The sequence below is a fragment of the Hyla sarda genome, unplaced genomic scaffold (genome assembly GCF_029499605.1).
Source record: "Hyla sarda isolate aHylSar1 unplaced genomic scaffold, aHylSar1.hap1 scaffold_934, whole genome shotgun sequence".
NCBI lineage: Eukaryota > Metazoa > Chordata > Amphibia > Anura > Hylidae > Hyla > Hyla sarda.
Genome location: NW_026610964.1, coordinates 30,050 through 52,613, shown reverse-complemented (window position 1 = coordinate 52,613; position 22,564 = coordinate 30,050). Strand labels below are relative to the sequence as shown.

Below are 22,564 nucleotides of genomic sequence, written 5' to 3'. Positions count from 1 at the left end.
TCTGGATTTGTATGGATGCACAAACCGTCTAGACTGGCCCGCACCATATTGATTAGAAGGAAAAGAGAGGGGGGTTTGGCGATGCCTGACCCTCTCTCATATTACCTGGCTGCAGTCCTCTCCCGCGTACTAGATTGCTTTCACCATTATACAGACAAACAATGGGTACAATTTGAGGGTACTATATTGAATCAAAACCCCAAATTCTTACTTTGGCTCCCGCAATACATCTCTTCCACTAAAGATGTGGCCAGTCTCCCGGCTGTCCTTAACTCAATCATTCGCACTCGCAATACATATCTTAGTCATCTTTCGCTCTTCTCCCCAGACGGCCCCCTTACCCCATTGTTTGACAACCCGGCTTTTCCCCCGGCCTTATCCACGAGCCCCTTCCTCACCTTCCAAAGGGGAGATGGCACTTGTTTTTCCAAATTAACATCTCAGACATCGTTGAAGAGCCTACCTGATCTCTTACAGGAGACCGAGGTGACTACCCACTTACTCTTTCAATACGCACAACTCAGTCACTTTTACCTGTCTAACAAAAGGAAGCTATCACTTCATCGTCCACTCACCAACTTTGAAAACCTCTGTGTTTCCTCGCATAAAATCAACCATAAAATCAGTGTCCTTTACTCTCTCCTCATACGTGAATTTACAACCGATCCGCTCCCATTCCGGTTAGGCTGGGAAAAAGAAATAGGACATCGGTTCGCGGAGGAGGACTGGACCAGGGCTCTGAATCGGTGCCACCACACCTCCATCTCTTGTAAAGCACAAGAAATCAACTATAAAGTTCTAACGAGATGGTACAGAGTGCCATCCTTACTCGCCAAATTCTATCCCGATTTTCCAGATACGTGCTGGAGATGTGGAGGTGTAGGTGGCACTATGCTTCATGTTTGGCTGACCTGCCCCCACTTATCTACATACTGGACTCAAGTTATAGATATAATACATCGTATCACATTGACCCAGCTCCCCCCCACGCCAGAAGTCATCCTACTCACCATCCTTCCTGCTCACATTCCCAAGCACACGGCCAAACTAATATCGTTTCTGTTGCTTGCGGCCAGAACGGTAATTCCAAGACTTTGGAAATCACAACTTCCCCCATCCATTACCTCTTGGCTCCAAGAATCCTCCCATCTACACAGGATGGAAGAATTGCTAGCCGACTCCAAAAATCAGATAGACAAATACAACACCGTCTGGCACCCTTGGACACATTTTACATCCTCTAGGGACTATACGTCCATGCATCTTTCACTCGGAAACATATGTCCCCCAAGCCCTACAGCACGCCCGGTTTCCGGTGCTCCCTCTACCTAAACAGCCCATTTTTCACAAATAGCCTCATTGCTTTGCCTCATTGCTTTGCCATGTTGTTCTGAAGCCCTCCTGACCCGCTGGGTAAGTCTAACAACCTCTTTCTTACGAACCTAGTAGTCTTCCTCGTTCCCATTCCCTTCTGTCCCTTTGGAACCCCTTCCTGTCTCTTCTTCCTCCTTCTTTCTGTCCTCTTCTTCCCATATGCTGCTTACACCAACCACATTGTTGTTGATTGTACCTACCCTGATCACATAGAAGCTTGGACCATGTACCTTGAGTTGACTAGTTGATGTTTGAATTGTCATGTCTTTAACTATTCACTTTAATGTATTCAACATCCTGTCTTGTTACTGAATACCTGAATTTATATAGTGATGGTACGCATCATATGTGTGTACCCTATCGACAACCGCGTTTCCTACGATGCCTGTTTATTGATGGTGTTTTTGTAATTTACTTGGACTTTGTACTTTTAATAAAACGTTAATGTAAAAAAAAAAAAAAAAAAAACTGATTATATTGTTATTTCGTTCCATAGAGGCAGACACCACATGGATGCTGCCTCGCTGGCCCCCAACTGTTTCTTGTCTCTTAGGTAATAGATGTACATCTCACTCAGGGCCAGCTTTATACAGTTTTTAACATCAATAAAATCATGTTTAAAAAGTAAGATGTTCCTAACTTTCCAGATGGCATTTTTAAAACAATTAATAATCATCCAGCAGATCATCTGCTGTTTAAAATTGGGGCAGTTAAAAAGACCGTAAAAGACACATTCGTGATTAAAATCTTTTAGGCCGCAGGCCCACTTCAAAAGTGGGCCTACCTTCCTCCAAAGCTCCCGTGCAAAAGGGCAGTTCCAAAATATGTGCAGCACCGTTTCGTCCACTCCGCAGCCATCTCTCGGGCACTTGGCTCTCGCCACCAGTCCTCGCCTGTGCTGGAACTCACGAGTAGGGAGGCACTGGTGGACGATTGCCCAGGCAAGATCCCTGTGTACATTCGCCAGAAACTTCCCGTACACGTTCCGCCATACCTTTTTGGATCTTGCCTGTGTGAAATTGGACACTGCCAGGGTAACCTCACTCCGCCTGAGGACCTTTGATACCTTTCTCTGGTCCCCCAGTATGTCAGGCTCCAAATCTTGGAGACCTAGGAGCCTGACTGTCTTTTCCAACACCACATAATGTTTTGGGGGACACAGAAGCACCGGAGCGTTCAGAGGGATGCGCAACCATCTTTTAAAAACCATGCCCGCAGCGTACCTTAAAAAGCAGCTAAAAATGCCATCGGATTTAATAATTTTAAAACAGAAACAGAAATACTTTATGTAAAAGAAAGTAAAAAGGTTAGGAACATCTTTCCCGCCATTATCTTTACTTTTGTACATAAAATCACGCTTTAATTTCTCCATTTTTGAACCCCATAAAAAAGTAAAAACAATTCTAGTTACTTTTTTAATGTATAAAATAGATGGAGGAAATACCATGGCAATGTATAGCATAATAGGGAGTAAAACCATCTTTATTATTAAAATCTTCCCCTCCATGGTAAGGTTTCTAAGATTCCACATTAAAATCTTCTTCTCCATCTTAGCTATAGCTGAATCCCAGTTAGGGCTCCCATCATTGACCTGGTTAAAAACAATACCTAAAACTTTAATTTGATCCTGTTGCATTGTGACTCCTGGGGTGATGGATGAATCCCAGGAGCCAATATAAAAACAGTCACATTTATCTGTGTTTAGCTTAAAACCAGAGACCTCGCAGAAATAGCTGGTGTTCCTCAATGCCCCCCTCATGGATGGAGAGTCCGGGCACAGTATGGTGACATCATCCATGTACCCCAACACCTTTAGATGGGTCCCTCCTCCACCAGGTATCGGTGCGCCTCTTACTACCCGGTCTTTTCTGAGGAGGGCCATCAGTGGTTCGATTGCGCAAATAAAAAGGAGTGGGGACAGGGGGCAGCCCTGTTTGACACCTGATAAAAGAGGAACACCGCTGGTTAAAAAGCCATTAACAGAGACTTGACTAAAACAGGATCGGTATAAAAGCATGATTCGGCTTAAAATCGTTTCAGGCACTGCCATCTTTTTAAGAACTAAAAACAGGTATTCATGGGAGACCCTATCAAAAGCTTTTTCAAAGTCTAAGGATAAAATTGCTACAGTTTGATTTCTATCCTTAAAATACCATAAAACATCTCTTAAAATATTTAGGGATTCAGCTATAGACCTTCCAGGTACCCCACAAACCTGATTTGGGTGAATTAATTTATGAATAAAAGGTTTAAAACGGACAGCTAATAACTTGGCTAAAACTTTATAATCGACATTTAAAAGTGTGATGGGGCGCCAATTTTTTAGCATATCCTTTTCACCCTTTTTAAAAAGTAATGATACAATCCCCCTCCTCCAGGAAGGGGGAAGTTCATTAACAATAAAAGTTTCTTTATACAATAAAACCATATCATCCTTTAAAATATCCCAAAAAGCTAAATAAAATTCGATGGGTAAACCATCTTCCCCAGGGGCCTTCCCACTAGAAAAACTTTTAAAAACAAATAAAAGTTCATCTAAGTTAAGATCACGGGATAAAACCTCCTGGTCTAAAACATCTAGCTTAAAATCAAGGGAATTAAGAACATGTTCTAAAAAGGATGGATTAAGATCTTTCTTATTAAAAAGAAGCTGGTAGAAGTTAAAAACTGCATCTAACATGCCTTTTGGAGTGGATTCACCCTCAAGGTTTTGGATGATATCCCTCCTATTCATCACTTTTTTAAAAAAGAAACGGGAACATTTCTCGCCCTCCTCCAGGTGCTGCACATGTGAGTTAAAAATGATTTGTTTCCCTTTCTTTTCTATGGCATGTTTTATTTCAGTTTTAAGGTTTAAAATATCATTTTCTACATCCATACCGGCTTCTTTCAATTTAAAAAGTACATTTAAACGCATGTTAAGAACATAAAACCACTGTTTTTCCATTTTTGCCTTCTTCTTACCTGCTTTGATAAAAAAAAATCTGATTTTAGATTTGGTGCCCTCCCACCAGTGCAGCATAGGCTCGTGGGGTTTTCTTTGTGATTGCCAGCATTGGTAGGTCCGCACAAACTCCTCTTTTATCTCAGGGTCCTCTAGGAGTGTGGTGTTTAATCTCCAGAGGCCCCTTTTTGCTTTTTGCTCCCCCTCTAGCTCCAGGACCACCAAGAGGAGCTTATGATCAGAGAAGATATTCTGCTCGAGCGTGCATTTCAGGGGTTTAAAAGCTCTAGAGGAAAAAATAAAATCGATTCTGGAGCTCACTCTTCCATTGGACCATGTGGCGCCCGGGTCCTCCGGCAAGAGATCCTTCCAGCAATCTTTCAAGTTAAAATCATCAATAAAATTTTTAAGCAGGTAAGAAGTGCGGTCTTTACGATTAATATCCCCACCCTGCCGGTGTTCCCCATCACGTATGCAGTTAAAATCACCTCCCACCAGCAGGGGGGAAGACCCAACACAAAACAGTGGTAAAATTTCAAATAGTTCTGCCCGCTCCTGTTTATCAGGAGGGGCATACACATTTAAAACACGAATTAAAAGTCCATTAAAATATAGATGAATTAAAAGAGCTCTGCCAGGCACAATCTCAGTTACTGTATGAATAGAAAAGGACTGGCCTCGGCAGAGCAGCCCAACACCCACAGAACGACAGTCATTTGCACCGGACCATATGGATGGGCCCAGCTTCCAGTCTTCTTTTAAGTCTTTATAGTCCATTTTACTAGGGATTCCACATTCTTGTAGCAGGCAAAGGTCAAAGTCACATGTCTCTAGATAAGAAAATAAAGCAGCCCTGCGATCAGGGCTCTTTAAGGACCTCACATTGAGTGAGGCAATTTTTACAGGGATAGGCATAGTTTATGGAGAGTCCGTGCTTGGAGAATCAAAGTCAATAATAAGCTGCGTACCGTCATCCCCCGCCTGCGGGGTCATCAGCTCCTTAATGTTCTGAGGGTCGGAGCTTGAGATCGATGATGCCCCGACCCTGAGCTCGCTCTCGTCCGAACTACGGCACGCCGCTTTCCTTTGAATGTCTTCCTCTTCTTCTTCTCTTTGTCTTTTAAATGTCATACTGCTGTCCATATCCTCTGTGTTGCTCTCACTCGATGTAATCTCTGGCCCCCGGCTGATGGATCTGCGTCTTCTTTCATCTTTTGACGACTGGAACTGCTGCACAGGGGCCTGTGAGGCCTCTTTTCCGGAACCTTTGCCGCTACCTTGGGAAGTTTTCATCGCTTGTTCCCCAGCAAGCGTTGCTGAGGACTGTTGCTCCAACTTCCCCATCGATCGACGATGGCCAGTTTTACCCACCGGGTCCACTGCTGGCGGGGCAGCAAACCCTGGTTTGGCGCCACTTGTCTTCTTGGCCCTGTCCTGTATAGGCGGAGTAACAGGACCGGGCTCAGACCTGGCCACCTGGCTCCCCTTCCGGCGGGCTTTCACCGGGGCCTCTTCGTCCGGAGCAGGGCGACCCTGGGCCAAGCCAGTACCTGGCTTATGCTGCAATTTTGGGTCCACCTCTGCCCCCACCGAGGCCCGTCGGCTGCCACCCGCCACAGGTGAGCCCCCTTCAGAAGTTTCGGCGGGCTCTTGAGCCAGGTAGGAAGTCGATCGACGTCTTTCAATTTCCCGGGCAGTAAACTCGATCATCCGCCCGGGCTTCGTGGAATCCCCATGGCCTCCCCCTAGCACTACCACCGGTGGGCCCCCCGATGGAGCACCAGAGGTCTTGGGCCTGGACCCATCAGTACCTGCCATCTGGGGTTTGGGCATCTTAAAAAAGGACGTCTTTTGTCCTGTCCCCTCTTTGGGTGGGCCCAGCCTTGACCCACCCATCGTAGTTTTTGCTTTATGGGGACAGGAATTAAAATCATGATTTTCCTCTCCGCAGAGGTTACACCTTATCGTATGGCTACATCTTGAGGCTATGTGACCTTCTTGGCCACACCTATTGCAGCGAATCACACGCTCTGCGCCGCAGGTCTCCTGGGTGTGGCCAAACCTCAAGCAATTTCGGCAATACATAGGCATTTGAGGATAGAACAGGAAGCCCCGAACTCTCCCGATGGCAAAATTTGGGGGCGGATGGCAAAGACCCCCAATACCACCGGGATCCTTACGGAGCTTGACCCAGAACTTCCTCTTGCCGTTCCAGAACCGCACGGAGTTCAATATTTTGTTTGCGAATCGCACCTCTTCGCAGTATCGCCGAAGAAAAGTGGCTATATCCTCCGTGGTCACATGAGGGCTGTGCATAGCCACCACCAACGGTATATGTTCCTCACCATAGAGGAACTGGAACGAAAGACCGTCGAGTCGATCGTCCCTCTGGTCCGCACCAGACAAGGTTGCATAGATGTTATCGCAACACGCCGTGGCCGTGAAGGTGACGGTATACAGGCCACGGCTTTCCTGGTCATTTAGACACAGGATGTCCTCCCTATTGAGGCGGAAGTAGTCAAGAAGAATCACCTCCGCAATGAAGCGGAGGTTCTTCAACTGACGATGGCTCTCCGACACCTCTATGCGGATGGTATTTCGCATCGACATTTCCCCAGAGGGGAAAGCCCAGGAGAACGGCATCTTCCACACCCAGGGACTAAGCCCCTTCCCCAATAGCAGCAGGGGCTCGGAATCCCGCTATAAAAGCGGAACCCTTACCCAAGGCAGAGGTCGGGGGTACCCTAGGTGCTTCCGAAGCTACAGGTAACGCTCAACGTACCGAAAATGCCTTCTGAGACACAAGGTCCCAGAGACAGGGGGATCGCAACCCGTTGTCTGTGGACTAAGCCCGCTCCCCAATAGCAGCAAGGGGGTGAAGTCCCTCCGTAAGGAGAGACAATCCCCCAAGGCCGAGAAGCGGGGTACCACAGACACCTTCCGACCAGACCAAATGCAGATACTACACTTGATCTTAGCCAAAAGGCCGAGAAGCGATAACCGTGAAAGGGGCGGGCCCAACAAGGTCCCCTTCATGGGCACTATCACTGCTTGCTGTCAGGGAGGCTGCCAGACAATTTTCCATGCACACTCTGGGCTGGGGGGCAGTCAACCACCAGTACACACAGCAGAACCTAAACCCATACCATTATTGCTAAGCAGCAAGACAGGGGCCCATTGCACTCCCACGGGGCCTTTTTAAATGCAATCCATAACCCGGATTTGCCAGGAACCCTTCTTACTCCTCCTACTTGCATGTGACACTGGGCTTAGGATCTGCATAGGAAACACACACACAAGCACACACCTACCTTTGTTGCCTGCAGATGCCTCCTTGGCTGTCCCCAAACGGTATCAAACCAACACCCACGGGAAGCTGTAAGCATAGAGGACATGCCTGCACCCCATTGGACTTACCTGTGTGGGTTAAATCCGGGTTATTTGACAACCTATGGCGGTGATGGTTCTGCTCAGGCAGAGCAGTGCTGATGCTCCTCATAAAGCTGTCGCTGCTGTGAAGGTTCTAGGTGACATCACAAATCCCTATGGTTACATACACAACAAAGCTGGGTTGTTGTTGTTTACACTCTGCAAGGCCTGTGGAAGTGAGTGACATCATAGCACTGTAGTTCTGAGGGTTGTAGATGGATGCAACAATCTCCTGTTGCTTCTATGAAGGCCGTAATAGACGACATCACCAAACAGCTCCATAGTCACATACACAGCAAAGGAGAGATGTTGTTTACACCTAGTGATGTCAGTGGTATTGAGTGACATCATAGCACAGTGCTAAGGCTCCTGGGCCTGGACACAGCAGCGGCTGCAATATCTCAACGGAGAATACGTTTATATATATGTGTGTGTGTGCGCGTATATATATATATATATATATATATATATATATATATATATATTTCTCCGCCGAAATCACTTTTAAACCCATTTCCACCTTTTTTTCCCTTCTCTTCCTCTTACTTTTTTTTCACGTTTTTTTACGTTTTTCTCCTTTTCGCCTCTTTTCTGGGCGTATTATTCTTCTTTTTCTTCTTTTTTTTCGTCTAATGCATACCCCATCAGTGCAGCAATGCTTATTCAATACCGCCAGCAGATGGAGACACTGGGGGATAATTTTCTAAGGATTTATACTGATTTTTCCTGTCTGAATTTGTCGCACAGAAAGTTGCAGGCCAAATATGTGCGACATTTCTGCGACTTTAGCTTCTAGAGCATTTTTACAACATTATACATAGGTGCTGAATACATAAAAAGCGACTGTTCAGCGACAGACAAGTCGCATCGGCTGAAAGTAGGCCAGAATGTCAGTCCATGTTGGAGCAGGTTTAGATACAGTCTAAAGCATAGATCTCAAAGTCTGTGCACAGAATTTAGCAAGGGCCTCGCACCTTCTGATGCATCAGGTAGGTGCACAATAGCATAGCCTAACCCTCTGTACTTTGGTCTATATTGATGCGGGACATAGACAGCCAGCTGATGACCAATCCATTAGTGCAATGGATGGCTGGAAGCATTTGTCTTTGCCTTTGCAATACCACAGAAGCAATGCATGGTCAATGTACAGCAATGACACACCTGTGTGAACAGCCAGGAGACCCCCCCCCCCCCCCCATGTTATGTTACATAGTTACATAGTTAGTACGGTCGAAAAAAGACATATGTCCATCAAGTTCAACCAGGGAATTAAGGGGTAGGGGTGTGGCGCGATATTGGGGAAGGGATGAGATTTTATATTTCTTCATAAGCATTAATCTTATTTTGTCAATTAGGAACATTCAGCACCCACCCGCTATCAAGGCAGCTGCCTATCATGTCATGCCCTACCTGCACAGGTGTGCTGGCTACTCAAATGATCCAATTAAGGAGGCCATTTAGTCAGCAGCAGCAGAAGTCCTGTGCCTGGACGCTCCAACAGCGGCCAGACACAAGCAGAAGCAGCAGAAGCAGCAGCAGCACCACCTTTTGCTTTTTGGCTGCAGAAGCAGCAGCAGCAAGGCCCACAGGGCTGGCTAGCTGGCTAGCCAGCAAGCAAGCAGGTAGCAATGAAAGTAGGAATCTTTCTTTTTAACCCTGTAAGGGGGTGGTGCACTGTACCCGAAGATACTGCCATATCGGGTCAATGCATAGGGCGACGGAAGCAAGCTTCGAAATCAGCCCCCGTTCTCAAAAATCCATTTAATATATGGTCCCCAGATAGGGGACGTATCAGATATTAAACTGATAAGAACAGATACTACACTTGATCTTAGCCAAAAGGCCGAGAAGCGATAACCGTGAAAGGGGCGGGCCCAACAAGGTCCCCTTCATGGGCACTATCACTGCTTGCTGTCAGGGAGGCTGCCAGACAATTTTCCATGCACACTCTGGGCTGGGGGGCAGTCAACCACCAGTACACACAGCAGAACCTAAACCCATACCATTATTGCTAAGCAGCAAGACAGGGGCCCATTGCACTCCCACGGGGCCTTTTTAAATGCAATCCATAACCCGGATTTGCCAGGAACCCTTCTTACTCCTCCTACTTGCATGTGACACTGGGCTTAGGATCTGCATAGGAAACACACACACAAGCACACACCTACCTTTGTTGCCTGCAGATGCCTCCTTGGCTGTCCCCAAACGGTATCAAACCAACACCCACGGGAAGCTGTAAGCATAGAGGACATGCCTGCACCCCATTGGACTTACCTGTGTGGGTTAAATCCGGGTTATTTGACAACCTATGGCGGTGATGGTTCTGCTCAGGCAGAGCAGTGCTGATGCTCCTCATAAAGCTGTCGCTGCTGTGAAGGTTCTAGGTGACATCACAAATCCCTATGGTTACATACACAACAAAGCTGGGTTGTTGTTGTTTACACTCTGCAAGGCCTGTGGAAGTGAGTGACATCATAGCACTGTAGTTCTGAGGGTTGTAGATGGATGCAACAATCTCCTGTTGCTTCTATGAAGGCCGTAATAGACGACATCACCAAACAGCTCCATAGTCACATACACAGCAAAGGAGAGATGTTGTTTACACCTAGTGATGTCAGTGGTATTGAGTGACATCATAGCACAGTGCTAAGGCTCCTGGGCCTGGACACAGCAGCGGCTGCAATATCTCAACGGAGAATACGTTTATATATATGTGTGTGTGTGCGCGTATATATATATATATATATATATATATATATATATATATATATATTTATATTTCTCCGCCGAAATCACTTTTAAACCCATTTCCACCTTTTTTTCCCTTCTCTTCCTCTTACTTTTTTTTCACGTTTTTTTACGTTTTTCTCCTTTTCGCCTCTTTTCTGGGCGTATTATTCTTCTTTTTCTTCTTTTTTTTCGTCTAATGCATACCCCATCAGTGCAGCAATGCTTATTCAATACCGCCAGCAGATGGAGACACTGGGGGATAATTTTCTAAGGATTTATACTGATTTTTCCTGTCTGAATTTGTCGCACAGAAAGTTGCAGGCCAAATATGTGCGACATTTCTGCGACTTTAGCTTCTAGAGCATTTTTACAACATTATACATAGGTGCTGAATACATAAAAAGCGACTGTTCAGCGACAGACAAGTCGCATCGGCTGAAAGTAGGCCAGAATGTCAGTCCATGTTGGAGCAGGTTTAGATACAGTCTAAAGCATAGATCTCAAAGTCTGTGCACAGAATTTAGCAAGGGCCTCGCACCTTCTGATGCATCAGGTAGGTGCACAATAGCATAGCCTAACCCTCTGTACTTTGGTCTATATTGATGCGGGACATAGACAGCCAGCTGATGACCAATCCATTAGTGCAATGGATGGCTGGAAGCATTTGTCTTTGCCTTTGCAATACCACAGAAGCAATGCATGGTCAATGTACAGCAATGACACACCTGTGTGAACAGCCAGGAGACCCCCCCCCCCCCCCCATGTTATGTTACATAGTTACATAGTTAGTACGGTCGAAAAAAGACATATGTCCATCAAGTTCAACCAGGGAATTAAGGGGTAGGGGTGTGGCGCGATATTGGGGAAGGGATGAGATTTTATATTTCTTCATAAGCATTAATCTTATTTTGTCAATTAGGAACATTCAGCACCCACCCGCTATCAAGGCAGCTGCCTATCATGTCATGCCCTACCTGCACAGGTGTGCTGGCTACTCAAATGATCCAATTAAGGAGGCCATTTAGTCAGCAGCAGCAGAAGTCCTGTGCCTGGACGCTCCAACAGCGGCCAGACACAAGCAGAAGCAGCAGAAGCAGCAGCAGCACCACCTTTTGCTTTTTGGCTGCAGAAGCAGCAGCAGCAAGGCCCACAGGGCTGGCTAGCTGGCTAGCCAGCAAGCAAGCAGGTAGCAATGAAAGTAGGAATCTTTCTTTTTAACCCTGTAAGGGGGTGGTGCACTGTACCCGAAGATACTGCCATATCGGGTCAATGCATAGGGCGACGGAAGCAAGCTTCGAAATCAGCCCCCGTTCTCAAAAATCCATTTAATATATGGTCCCCAGATAGGGGACGTATCAGATATTAAACTGATAAGAACAGATACTACACTTGATCTTAGCCAAAAGGCCGAGAAGCGATAACCGTGAAAGGGGCGGGCCCAACAAGGTCCCCTTCATGGGCACTATCACTGCTTGCTGTCAGGGAGGCTGCCAGACAATTTTCCATGCACACTCTGGGCTGGGGGGCAGTCAACCACCAGTACACACAGCAGAACCTAAACCCATACCATTATTGCTAAGCAGCAAGACAGGGGCCCATTGCACTCCCACGGGGCCTTTTTAAATGCAATCCATAACCCGGATTTGCCAGGAACCCTTCTTACTCCTCCTACTTGCATGTGACACTGGGCTTAGGATCTGCATAGGAAACACACACACAAGCACACACCTACCTTTGTTGCCTGCAGATGCCTCCTTGGCTGTCCCCAAACGGTATCAAACCAACACCCACGGGAAGCTGTAAGCATAGAGGACATGCCTGCACCCCATTGGACTTACCTGTGTGGGTTAAATCCGGGTTATTTGACAACCTATGGCGGTGATGGTTCTGCTCAGGCAGAGCAGTGCTGATGCTCCTCATAAAGCTGTCGCTGCTGTGAAGGTTCTAGGTGACATCACAAATCCCTATGGTTACATACACAACAAAGCTGGGTTGTTGTTGTTTACACTCTGCAAGGCCTGTGGAAGTGAGTGACATCATAGCACTGTAGTTCTGAGGGTTGTAGATGGATGCAACAATCTCCTGTTGCTTCTATGAAGGCCGTAATAGACGACATCACCAAACAGCTCCATAGTCACATACACAGCAAAGGAGAGATGTTGTTTACACCTAGTGATGTCAGTGGTATTGAGTGACATCATAGCACAGTGCTAAGGCTCCTGGGCCTGGACACAGCAGCGGCTGCAATATCTCAACGGAGAATACGTTTATATATATGTGTGTGTGTGCGCGTATATATATATATATATATATATATATATATATATATATTTCTCCGCCGAAATCACTTTTAAACCCATTTCCACCTTTTTTTCCCTTCTCTTCCTCTTACTTTTTTTTCACGTTTTTTTACGTTTTTCTCCTTTTCGCCTCTTTTCTGGGCGTATTATTCTTCTTTTTCTTCTTTTTTTTCGTCTAATGCATACCCCATCAGTGCAGCAATGCTTATTCAATACCGCCAGCAGATGGAGACACTGGGGGATAATTTTCTAAGGATTTATACTGATTTTTCCTGTCTGAATTTGTCGCACAGAAAGTTGCAGGCCAAATATGTGCGACATTTCTGCGACTTTAGCTTCTAGAGCATTTTTACAACATTATACATAGGTGCTGAATACATAAAAAGCGACTGTTCAGCGACAGACAAGTCGCATCGGCTGAAAGTAGGCCAGAATGTCAGTCCATGTTGGAGCAGGTTTAGATACAGTCTAAAGCATAGATCTCAAAGTCTGTGCACAGAATTTAGCAAGGGCCTCGCACCTTCTGATGCATCAGGTAGGTGCACAATAGCATAGCCTAACCCTCTGTACTTTGGTCTATATTGATGCGGGACATAGACAGCCAGCTGATGACCAATCCATTAGTGCAATGGATGGCTGGAAGCATTTGTCTTTGCCTTTGCAATACCACAGAAGCAATGCATGGTCAATGTACAGCAATGACACACCTGTGTGAACAGCCAGGAGACCCCCCCCCCCCCCCCCATGTTATGTTACATAGTTACATAGTTAGTACGGTCGAAAAAAGACATATGTCCATCAAGTTCAACCAGGGAATTAAGGGGTAGGGGTGTGGCGCGATATTGGGGAAGGGATGAGATTTTATATTTCTTCATAAGCATTAATCTTATTTTGTCAATTAGGAACATTCAGCACCCACCCGCTATCAAGGCAGCTGCCTATCATGTCATGCCCTACCTGCACAGGTGTGCTGGCTACTCAAATGATCCAATTAAGGAGGCCATTTAGTCAGCAGCAGCAGAAGTCCTGTGCCTGGACGCTCCAACAGCGGCCAGACACAAGCAGAAGCAGAAGCAGCAGAAGCAGCAGCAGCACCACCTTTTGCTTTTTGGCTGCAGAAGCAGCAGCAGCAAGGCCCACAGGGCTGGCTAGCTGGCTAGCCAGCAAGCAAGCAGGTAGCAATGAAAGTAGGAATCTTTCTTTTTAACCCTGTAAGGGGGTGGTGCACTGTACCCGAAGATACTGCCATATCGGGTCAATGCATAGGGCGACGGAAGCAAGCTTCGAAATCAGCCCCCGTTCTCAAAAATCCATTTAATATATGGTCCCCAGATAGGGGACGTATCAGATATTAAACTGATAAGAACAGATTTTTTTTTTTTTTTTTTTTTTTTTTTTTTTTTTTTTTTTTATCTAAAGCCGAGGAACGTGCTTTCGATTCACCCAAAGTGCAAGAAAAAGTGCAAACGTGTTACACTAAAAAAAACGTGCACAAAGGATGCGGTCTATCGCAAGCCCTTCTCCGATAGGAGAGAGGCCCCCCAACAAACCTTACCCTTCGCCTCCGGACCAAAAGGTACCTGCGAGGTTCCAGGTTCGATGTCCCTTTTCGCCGAAGCTACTAGGGGACCACAAATGCTCCCGGCATCCCCCTTGGCATTAGCCAAGGTATCTGCCCGCAGAGCCGATTACGGTAGGTACCCTGCCAAAGCAGGAGTACCCGGGGTGTTTGCAGGGAGGTGCGGAACCTAATGGCCACACACACCTCCCCTAGACCGCCAGGAGGGACACCCAGAAGGGCTACCGCATCCTGACAAATCCTGTGAACACACAACACGCAAAAAGTGACACAGTGAGACAAAAAAGAAATAAATAAGTGAATGTGTGCAGATATACTGCCCGGACATCCGGCCGGATCTATAAAAATTTCTCTGATCCTAGCCAGAAGGCCGGGAATCAAGAGGTGAGTGCCACAAGGTGAAGAGATTATGGTGCCCGTGCTTCAACCCAGTGAGTCTATTCTCCCAGTGAGTTTCGGCACCTCGGGGTCACCACTCCCCGAGGCACAAAAGTACCTCGGCTCTAGACCCTCTCAGCCTCATGGCGAGACCCGGAGGGAACAGGTCACATCGGGGCAGCCGTCGAGCTGATTCCTCAGAACCAGCCCCGGAAAGCCCTGGTACACCTGCATCCTCCATGCAGCACCCATCCCCACCAGCATGAAAACTGATAAGAACAGATACTACACTTGATCTTAGCCAAAAGGCCGAGAAGCGATAACCGTGAAAGGGGCGGGCCCAACAAGGTCCCCTTCATGGGCACTATCACTGCTTGCTGTCAGGGAGGCTGCCAGACAATTTTCCATGCACACTCTGGGCTGGGGGGCAGTCAACCACCAGTACACACAGCAGAACCTAAACCCATACCATTATTGCTAAGCAGCAAGACAGGGGCCCATTGCACTCCCACGGGGCCTTTTTAAATGCAATCCATAACCCGGATTTGCCAGGAACCCTTCTTACTCCTCCTACTTGCATGTGACACTGGGCTTAGGATCTGCATAGGAAACACACACACAAGCACACACCTACCTTTGTTGCCTGCAGATGCCTCCTTGGCTGTCCCCAAACGGTATCAAACCAACACCCACGGGAAGCTGTAAGCATAGAGGACATGCCTGCACCCCATTGGACTTACCTGTGTGGGTTAAATCCGGGTTATTTGACAACCTATGGCGGTGATGGTTCTGCTCAGGCAGAGCAGTGCTGATGCTCCTCATAAAGCTGTCGCTGCTGTGAAGGTTCTAGGTGACATCACAAATCCCTATGGTTACATACACAACAAAGCTGGGTTGTTGTTGTTTACACTCTGCAAGGCCTGTGGAAGTGAGTGACATCATAGCACTGTAGTTCTGAGGGTTGTAGATGGATGCAACAATCTCCTGTTGCTTCTATGAAGGCCGTAATAGACGACATCACCAAACAGCTCCATAGTCACATACACAGCAAAGGAGAGATGTTGTTTACACCTAGTGATGTCAGTGGTATTGAGTGACATCATAGCACAGTGCTAAGGCTCCTGGGCCTGGACACAGCAGCGGCTGCAATATCTCAACGGAGAATACGTTTATATATATGTGTGTGTGTGCGCGTATATATATATATATATATATATATATATATATATATATATATATATATATATTTCTCCGCCGAAATCACTTTTAAACCCATTTCCACCTTTTTTTCCCTTCTCTTCCTCTTACTTTTTTTTCACGTTTTTTTACGTTTTTCTCCTTTTCGCCTCTTTTCTGGGCGTATTATTCTTCTTTTTCTTCTTTTTTTTCGTCTAATGCATACCCCATCAGTGCAGCAATGCTTATTCAATACCGCCAGCAGATGGAGACACTGGGGGATAATTTTCTAAGGATTTATACTGATTTTTCCTGTCTGAATTTGTCGCACAGAAAGTTGCAGGCCAAATATGTGCGACATTTCTGCGACTTTAGCTTCTAGAGCATTTTTACAACATTATACATAGGTGCTGAATACATAAAAAGCGACTGTTCAGCGACAGACAAGTCGCATCGGCTGAAAGTAGGCCAGAATGTCAGTCCATGTTGGAGCAGGTTTAGATACAGTCTAAAGCATAGATCTCAAAGTCTGTGCACAGAATTTAGCAAGGGCCTCGCACCTTCTGATGCATCAGGTAGGTGCACAATAGCATAGCCTAACCCTCTGTACTTTGGTCTATATTGATGCGGGACATAGACAGCCAGCTGATGACCAATCCATTAGTGCAATGGATGGCTGGAAGCATTTGTCTTTGCCTTTGCAATACCACAGAAGCAATGCATGGTCAATGTACAGCAATGACACACCTGTGTGAACAGCCAGGAGACCCCCCCCCCCCCCCCCCCCATGTTATGTTACATAGTTACATAGTTAGTACGGTCGAAAAAAGACATATGTCCATCAAGTTCAACCAGGGAATTAAGGGGTAGGGGTGTGGCGCGATATTGGGGAAGGGATGAGATTTTATATTTCTTCATAAGCATTAATCTTATTTTGTCAATTAGGAACATTCAGCACCCACCCGCTATCAAGGCAGCTGCCTATCATGTCATGCCCTACCTGCACAGGTGTGCTGGCTACTCAAATGATCCAATTAAGGAGGCCATTTAGTCAGCAGCAGCAGAAGTCCTGTGCCTGGACGCTCCAACAGCGGCCAGACACAAGCAGAAGCAGAAGCAGCAGAAGCAGCAGCAGCACCACCTTTTGCTTTTTGGCTGCAGAAGCAGCAGCAGCAAGGCCCACAGGGCTGGCTAGCTGGCTAGCCAGCAAGCAAGCAGGTAGCAATGAAAGTAGGAATCTTTCTTTTTAACCCTGTAAGGGGGTGGTGCACTGTACCCGAAGATACTGCCATATCGGGTCAATGCATAGGGCGACGGAAGCAAGCTTCGAAATCAGCCCCCGTTCTCAAAAATCCATTTAATATATGGTCCCCAGATAGGGGACGTATCAGATATTAAACTGATAAGAACAGATACTACACTTGATCTTAGCCAAAAGGCCGAGAAGCGATAACCGTGAAAGGGGCGGGCCCAACAAGGTCCCCTTCATGGGCACTATCACTGCTTGCTGTCAGGGAGGCTGCCAGACAATTTTCCATGCACACTCTGGGCTGGGGGGCAGTCAACCACCAGTACACACAGCAGAACCTAAACCCATACCATTATTGCTAAGCAGCAAGACAGGGGCCCATTGCACTCCCACGGGGCCTTTTTAAATGCAATCCATAACCCGGATTTGCCAGGAACCCTTCTTACTCCTCCTACTTGCATGTGACACTGGGCTTAGGATCTGCATAGGAAACACACACACAAGCACACACCTACCTTTGTTGCCTGCAGATGCCTCCTTGGCTGTCCCCAAACGGTATCAAACCAACACCCACGGGAAGCTGTAAGCATAGAGGACATGCCTGCACCCCATTGGACTTACCTGTGTGGGTTAAATCCGGGTTATTTGACAACCTATGGCGGTGATGGTTCTGCTCAGGCAGAGCAGTGCTGATGCTCCTCATAAAGCTGTCGCTGCTGTGAAGGTTCTAGGTGACATCACAAATCCCTAAGGTTACATACACAACAAAGCTGGGTTGTTGTTGTTTACACTCTGCAAGGCCTGTGGAAGTGAGTGACATCATAGCACTGTAGTTCTGAGGGTTGTAGATGGATGCAACAATCTCCTGTTGCTTCTATGAAGGCCGTAATAGACGACATCACCAAACAGCTCCATAGTCACATACACAGCAAAGGAGAGATGTTGTTTACACCTAGTGATGTCAGTGGTATTGAGTGACATCATAGCACAGTGCTAAGGCTCCTGGGCCTGGACACAGCAGCGGCTGCAATATCTCAACGGAGAATACGTTTATATATATGTGTGTGTGTGCGCGTATATATATATATATATATATATATATATATATATATATATATATTTCTCCGCCGAAATCACTTTTAAACCCATTTCCACCTTTTTTTCCCTTCTCTTCCTCTTACTTTTTTTTCACGTTTTTTTACGTTTTTCTCCTTTTCGCCTCTTTTCTGGGCGTATTATTCTTCTTTTTCTTCTTTTTTTTCGTCTAATGCATACCCCATCAGTGCAGCAATGCTTATTCAATACCGCCAGCAGATGGAGACACTGGGGGATAATTTTCTAAGGATTTATACTGATTTTTCCTGTCTGAATTTGTCGCACAGAAAGTTGCAGGCCAAATATGTGCGACATTTCTGCGACTTTAGCTTCTAGAGCATTTTTACAACATTATACATAGGTGCTGAATACATAAAAAGCGACTGTTCAGCGACAGACAAGTCGCATCGGCTGAAAGTAGGCCAGAATGTCAGTCCATGTTGGAGCAGGTTTAGATACAGTCTAAAGCATAGATCTCAAAGTCTGTGCACAGAATTTAGCAAGGGCCTCGCACCTTCTGATGCATCAGGTAGGTGCACAATAGCATAGCCTAACCCTCTGTACTTTGGTCTATATTGATGCGGGACATAGACAGCCAGCTGATGACCAATCCATTAGTGCAATGGATGGCTGGAAGCATTTGTCTTTGCCTTTGCAATACCACAGAAGCAATGCATGGTCAATGTACAGCAATGACACACCTGTGTGAACAGCCAGGAGACCCCCCCCCCCCCCCATGTTATGTTACATAGTTACATAGTTAGTACGGTCGAAAAAAGACATATGTCCATCAAGTTCAACCAGGGAATTAAGGGGTAGGGGTGTGGCGCGATATTGGGGAAGGGATGAGATTTTATATTTCTTCATAAGCATTAATCTTATTTTGTCAATTAGGAACATTCAGCACCCACCCGCTATCAAGGCAGCTGCCTATCATGTCATGCCCTACCTGCACAGGTGTGCTGGCTACTCAAATGATCCAATTAAGGAGGCCATTTAGTCAGCAGCAGCAGAAGTCCTGTGCCTGGACGCTCCAACAGCGGCCAGACACAAGCAGAAGCAGAAGCAGCAGAAGCAGCAGCAGCACCACCTTTTGCTTTTTGGCTGCAGAAGCAGCAGCAGCAAGGCCCACAGGGCTGGCTAGCTGGCTAGCCAGCAAGCAAGCAGGTAGCAATGAAAGTAGGAATCTTTCTTTTTAACCCTGTAAGGGGGTGGTGCACTGTACCCGAAGATACTGCCATATCGGGTCAATGCATAGGGCGACGGAAGCAAGCTTCGAAATCAGCCCCCGTTCTCAAAAATCCATTTAATATATGGTCCCCAGATAGGGGACGTATCAGATATTAAACTGATAAGAACAGATACTACACTTGATCTTAGCCAAAAGGCCGAGAAGCGATAACCGTGAAAGGGGCGGGCCCAACAAGGTCCCCTTCATGGGCACTATCACTGCTTGCTGTCAGGGAGGCTGCCAGACAATTTTCCATGCACACTCTGGGCTGGGGGGCAGTCAACCACCAGTACACACAGCAGAACCTAAACCCATACCATTATTGCTAAGCAGCAAGACAGGGGCCCATTGCACTCCCACGGGGCCTTTTTAAATGCAATCCATAACCCGGATTTGCCAGGAACCCTTCTTACTCCTCCTACTTGCATGTGACACTGGGCTTAGGATCTGCATAGGAAACACACACACAAGCACACACCTACCTTTGTTGCCTGCAGATGCCTCCTTGGCTGTCCCCAAACGGTATCAAACCAACACCCACGGGAAGCTGTAAGCATAGAGGACATGCCTGCACCCCATTGGACTTACCTGTGTGGGTTAAATCCGGGTTATTTGACAACCTATGGCGGTGATGGTTCTGCTCAGGCAGAGCAGTGCTGATGCTCCTCATAAAGCTGTCGCTGCTGTGAAGGTTCTAGGTGACATCACAAATCCCTATGGTTACATACACAACAAAGCTGCGTTGTTGTTGTTTACACTCTGCAAGGCCTGTGGAAGTGAGTGACATCATAGCACTGTAGTTCTGAGGGTTGTAGATGGATGCAACAATCTCCTGTTGCTTCTATGAAGGCCGTAATAGACGACATCACCAAACAGCTCCATAGTCACATACACAGCAAAGGAGAGATGTTGTTTACACCTAGTGATGTCAGTGGTATTGAGTGACATCATAGCACAGTGCTAAGGCTCCTGGGCCTGGACACAGCAGCGGCTGCAATATCTCAACGGAGAATACGTTTATATATATGTGTGTGTGTGCGCGTATATATATATATATATATATATATATATATATATATATATATATTTCTCCGCCGAAATCACTTTTAAACCCATTTCCACCTTTTTTTCCCTTCTCTTCCTCTTACTTTTTTTTCACGTTTTTTTACGTTTTTCTCCTTTTCGCCTCTTTTCTGGGCGTATTATTCTTCTTTTTCTTCTTTTTTTTCGTCTAATGCATACCCCATCAGTGCAGCAATGCTTATTCAATACCGCCAGCAGATGGAGACACTGGGGGATAATTTTCTAAGGATTTATACTGATTTTTCCTGTCTGAATTTGTCGCACAGAAAGTTGCAGGCCAAATATGTGCGACATTTCTGCGACTTTAGCTTCTAGAGCATTTTTACAACATTATACATAGGTGCTGAATACATAAAAAGCGACTGTTCAGCGACAGACAAGTCGCATCGGCTGAAAGTAGGCCAGAATGTCAGTCCATGTTGGTGCAGGTTTAGATACAGTCTAAAGCATAGATCTCAAAGTCTGTGCACAGAATTTAGCAAGGGCCTCGCACCTTCTGATGCATCAGGTAGGTGCACAATAGCATAGCCTAACCCTCTGTACTTTGGTCTATATTGATGCGGGACATAGACAGCCAGCTGATGACCAATCCATTAGTGCAATGGATGGCTGGAAGCATTTGTCTTTGCCTTTGCAATACCACAGAAGCAATGCATGGTCAATGTACAGCAATGACACACCTGTGTGAACAGCCAGGAGACCCCCCCCCCCCCCCCCCCATGTTATGTTACATAGTTACATAGTTAGTACGGTCGAAAAAAGACATATGTCCATCAAGTTCAACCAGGGAATTAAGGGGTAGGGGTGTGGCGCGATATTGGGGAAGGGATGAGATTTTATATTTCTTCATAAGCATTAATCTTATTTTGTCAATTAGGAACATTCAGCACCCACCCGCTATCAAGGCAGCTGCCTATCATGTCATGCCCTACCTGCACAGGTGTGCTGGCTACTCAAATGATCCAATTAAGGAGGCCATTTAGTCAGCAGCAGCAGAAGTCCTGTGCCTGGACGCTCCAACAGCGGCCAGACACAAGCAGAAGCAGAAGCAGCAGAAGCAGCAGCAGCACCACCTTTTGCTTTTTGGCTGCAGAAGCAGCAGCAGCAAGGCCCACAGGGCTGGCTAGCTGGCTAGCCAGCAAGCAAGCAGGTAGCAATGAAAGTAGGAATCTTTCTTTTTAACCCTGTAAGGGGGTGGTGCACTGTACCCGAAGATACTGCCATATCGGGTCAATGCATAGGGCGACGGAAGCAAGCTTCGAAATCAGCCCCCGTTCTCAAAAATCCATTTAATATATGGTCCCCAGATAGGGGACGTATCAGATATTAAACTGATAAGAACAGATACTACACTTGATCTTAGCCAAAAGGCCGAGAAGCGATAACCGTGAAAGGGGCGGGCCCAACAAGGTCCCCTTCATGGGCACTATCACTGCTTGCTGTCAGGGAGGCTGCCAGACAATTTTCCATGCACACTCTGGGCTGGGGGGCAGTCAACCACCAGTACACACAGCAGAACCTAAACCCATACCATTATTGCTAAGCAGCAAGACAGGGGCCCATTGCACTCCCACGGGGCCTTTTTAAATGCAATCCATAACCCGGATTTGCCAGGAACCCTTCTTACTCCTCCTACTTGCATGTGACACTGGGCTTAGGATCTGCATAGGAAACACACACACAAGCACACACCTACCTTTGTTGCCTGCAGATGCCTCCTTGGCTGTCCCCAAACGGTATCAAACCAACACCCACGGGAAGCTGTAAGCATAGAGGACATGCCTGCACCCCATTGGACTTACCTGTGTGGGTTAAATCCGGGTTATTTGACAACCTATGGCGGTGATGGTTCTGCTCAGGCAGAGCAGTGCTGATGCTCCTCATAAAGCTGTCGCTGCTGTGAAGGTTCTAGGTGACATCACAAATCCCTATGGTTACATACACAACAAAGCTGGGTTGTTGTTGTTTACACTCTGCAAGGCCTGTGGAAGTGAGT

At 46.5% G+C, this 22,564-nt stretch overlaps 5 non-coding genes and 3 pseudogenes across 5 annotated transcripts; all 8 read right to left on the bottom strand.

Moving 5' to 3' along the window:
* Nucleotides 1–7,098: 7,098 nt before the first annotated feature.
* LOC130350174 (U2 spliceosomal RNA) lies at nt 7,099–7,316 on the bottom strand (annotated as a pseudogene).
* A 2,095-nt stretch (nt 7,317–9,411) lies between these two features.
* On the bottom strand, nt 9,412–9,602 carry LOC130350131 (U2 spliceosomal RNA). The gene has a single exon (XR_008887313.1). It is a non-coding gene; the product is annotated as a U2 spliceosomal RNA (small nuclear RNA).
* A 2,103-nt stretch (nt 9,603–11,705) lies between these two features.
* LOC130350130 (U2 spliceosomal RNA) lies at nt 11,706–11,896 on the bottom strand. Its single transcript, XR_008887312.1, has one exon. It is a non-coding gene; the product is annotated as a U2 spliceosomal RNA (small nuclear RNA).
* A 2,098-nt stretch (nt 11,897–13,994) lies between these two features.
* On the bottom strand, nt 13,995–14,201 carry LOC130350169 (U2 spliceosomal RNA; annotated as a pseudogene).
* A 694-nt stretch (nt 14,202–14,895) lies between these two features.
* LOC130350172 (U2 spliceosomal RNA) lies at nt 14,896–15,055 on the bottom strand (annotated as a pseudogene).
* Nucleotides 15,056–17,170: 2,115 nt separating this feature from the next.
* On the bottom strand, nt 17,171–17,361 carry LOC130350129 (U2 spliceosomal RNA). Its single transcript, XR_008887311.1, has one exon. It is a non-coding gene; the product is annotated as a U2 spliceosomal RNA (small nuclear RNA).
* A 2,102-nt stretch (nt 17,362–19,463) lies between these two features.
* Nucleotides 19,464–19,654, bottom strand: LOC130350128 (U2 spliceosomal RNA). The gene has a single exon (XR_008887310.1). It is a non-coding gene; the product is annotated as a U2 spliceosomal RNA (small nuclear RNA).
* A 2,106-nt stretch (nt 19,655–21,760) lies between these two features.
* On the bottom strand, nt 21,761–21,951 carry LOC130350127 (U2 spliceosomal RNA). The gene has a single exon (XR_008887309.1). It is a non-coding gene; the product is annotated as a U2 spliceosomal RNA (small nuclear RNA).
* Nucleotides 21,952–22,564: the final 613 nt, after the last annotated feature.